Raw genomic sequence first — 3360 nt, 5'->3', positions numbered from 1 at the left:
ACAGAAATTGACAAGTTCGAGCGAACACGGGGAGAAGAAACTGACATCGATGCATGAGCAAATGAAACAGTTGCAAACAATGACACCTGACGAGAGTATATCCTTGTTCGAAAATATAATGACAAATGGAAACTTAAAAATGCACAATGTGGATTTGGAATTCGGAAACTTGCTTGGAAAGAACAGATCCGACTTGTGATAGATCCCAGTAACGCCGATGGTAGCCACGACACTGGCCACAGACATAAAAATGTTAAAGAGACTTGTCAAACAGAGCGAGAAAAGAACAGATGACATGAGCTATAGGTGCGAGACTGAAGAACAATGAACAACGTCGAGCTTAAAAGCTTGGTGGACCAGATGAAAAGGAAGAGCTTTTTGAGACAAAAAGCAGAAGGCCTTTTTTGAATAAACTTGCTTCAAGAAATAAATAAATAAAAAAAAGACGATCGCCAATAAAAATAATTGCAGGGACATATCGACAAAAGGATTTACAAACTTTGACTTCTGTAGACTATGGTTTCAGGGTCGTGCGCAGGATTTTTTACTGGTAATTTAGCGCTTATCCCGTTGTTTATCAGGGACAATAAACATATCTGCTCCTTCATATTGAGGGAACGTGTACGGTGGGTCCTTTCATAAAAGAGAAAATTACAAAAGGCATTTAAAAAACATTTCTAACTGGACAGCCTGCTTGGGGGGGGGGGGGCGGGCAGGACCTGTGTACGGGCCTTCTAAGCCAGCCCTTTACGTCTTTGTCTAATGAGTGCATGTCGAATATAGGTAATTGCCATTTTATGATTTATTCATATTACGTTGCTCTTTTCGTATCCTGCTCACGTTTATGTATATACTAATTCCAACAATGTGTAAAACTCCGCCGCACGCAATGTTGGTTTTATCATCGCAAACTGCAATTTATTGATTATAAATTATGCTTGTGATTCTTTATGAAAGTTTTATTCCCGACGGATTTAAAGGTCCCGCAAAAATATAAATACTAACAAATACGCCTTGTTAGTGATAAATGTACATTTATATTATTTTTTTAATTTCATGTATTTGCGTTGAAAACAAGCGAAGGGATACATTCATACGTTATTCTTACAATATCATGCTCATATTAACAAATGAAAATACCACTATTATACTAATAAACCTCTCTTAAAGTATAAACTCAATTATGTTAGCATGCGTGTGTAGACTAAATTAAAAATACGATGGATTTGTACGAATACATGTATATCAATTATTAATTCCGGCGATATTTAACTATCTTTACCAAATTGGTATGCAGTGTAAGATCTCGGCTATAAAGGTAAATCACTGTTACAACAATGCAGATAATCCAAATACATCAAAATGGGTATGCGTTTGAATTGCACTTTGATCGTTTTATTTAAGAACGAGTGTTAAATTGTTAAATTTGGCGCCATATTGACATATAAAGTTCGTGAGCCATTGCTTTGTATTCTTTTTGTTATAATTTAATCATAATTATACAAATGGCACACTTAAGATAATTATTTAAAGGTTAGTTTATTTCCATAAGAGCTAACAGGTTAATAGCTGATTACCACTCTGTCGCATACATACTTTGTAAAGTATTTCACATGACCTTTTGATATGATTATTTGTACATGGTTTAGACTGTCGATGTATTATCTACAAGTCGTAATACATTTTCTGATTTGTTCTGTTAAAGGCAGGAAGTTTGTTTACTGGTTTAACATATTCATTTTCCCAGTAAGACAGTAAGGGACATACCTTTGTTATAGACTCCTCCTATTAAACCATTTGGTTCCATAATGTGAAAGTGAAATACATGGTCAACGAAACAAATCTTAAACTGATATTATCCCTTGGAAAGAATATTAATGAAAAGTTATTTAGCTTTTTGATTTATTGACACTTTGACTGTGCTATCTTAATTAAAATCCAATTTAGTTTGGCTCGATTGCTCGAAAGCCTAATGCTTATCGACACGCTCCCGACTCCGTTTCCTGCGAAGATATAAACGGGAACAGTGACGATCGAACCCGTGACCTCCCGGTGGCTAAACGTACACCATTTCCACTACGCCGCTGTGACCTACAAATAGTATCTTATAAAAGAACCATTAGTTAGCGGGTAAATTATTGTCACCACCTGGGCATCTTTATTATGCTGTTTACCAGTGCCGGTATTTCGGGAACATGCTGTTATTAAATGATTTTGTTAATAAACTTAAAACGTGTCGAAGTATCTGTGATAAGATCCCACCGTTTATCTACCAAGTGTTCACGTGGTATTTTGAATCATTCCTTTTTATTTTCACAATAATGTAATCGTTCAGCATTACTTATATTTTCATAAAGGAGAATAATAATACTAAACTCCAACACACATTTTACGTACGGTCACTGTGTTAATTATGATTATAAAAGGTATCCGGCTATTTAAATCGGTGTTGGTATGGACGCTCTCTGCGTATATTTAAGACGTCTTGACGTCACAATTTCCGTGACGTAAAAAAACGTCAAATAGCGACATAGAAACAACGTCATTTTAGCGCAAGCTGTCTAGCGAGCAACACGCATTTCGAATCTGTCTCACAAAATGGTTTTATACCATTCGTTTTCCTACAAGGGAAACAACACCTTCTATCAAGTTGGATGCACTGGCGTTTCAAACGCTGGTCTAGTTCAGAAAAAAGGAATTTCCGTTCCTCTGCCAAAAAGCGACGGGCAAAGTAATGTCAAGAAAACGTGGGAAACATTATTTACACAGAAACTGAGATTTGCAGAAAAGAAAAGGTATTTGCCAATGGGAGTTCGTATTGAGTTAGGGTTGGTAAACCCTGAGAAAACGACCACGACTGATGCTGATCACAAACCAAACGGAAAAAAATCATTTGATCAATGCAAAAAAGCTCTTAACACAAAAGCTCTTAGCGACGGACAAAGCAATGTCAAGAAAACATGGGAAGCATTATTTACACAGAAACTGAGATTTCCAGAAAAGAAAAGGTATTTGCCAATGGGAGTTCGTGTTGAGTTAGGGTTGGTAAACCCTGAGAAAATTGCCACGACAGATGCTATTCACAGACCAAACGGAACAAATTCATCTGATCAGTGCAAAAAAGCTCTTAACGCAAAAGCTCTTAACGCAAAAGCTCTTAGCGCAAATAAAAGCGACAATTTGAAGCCCGTAAATGCTACTTTAACAAAAGAGATCGACAAGGAAAACAGTCACACAGCAGAAAACAATTATTCCAACCTAACAAATGCAGACAATTTTGAGGAGTACGCTCGCAAACAGCTGGAAGAACTGGATGAATTCCTAAAAACAGTTGATGGGATTCTTACCGAGAACAACGCC

This window comes from Dreissena polymorpha, chromosome 11, assembly GCF_020536995.1.
Source record: "Dreissena polymorpha isolate Duluth1 chromosome 11, UMN_Dpol_1.0, whole genome shotgun sequence".
NCBI lineage: Eukaryota > Metazoa > Mollusca > Bivalvia > Myida > Dreissenidae > Dreissena > Dreissena polymorpha.
The sequence above is the reverse complement of the archived record's forward strand: the minus strand, read 5'-3'. Positions refer to the sequence as shown.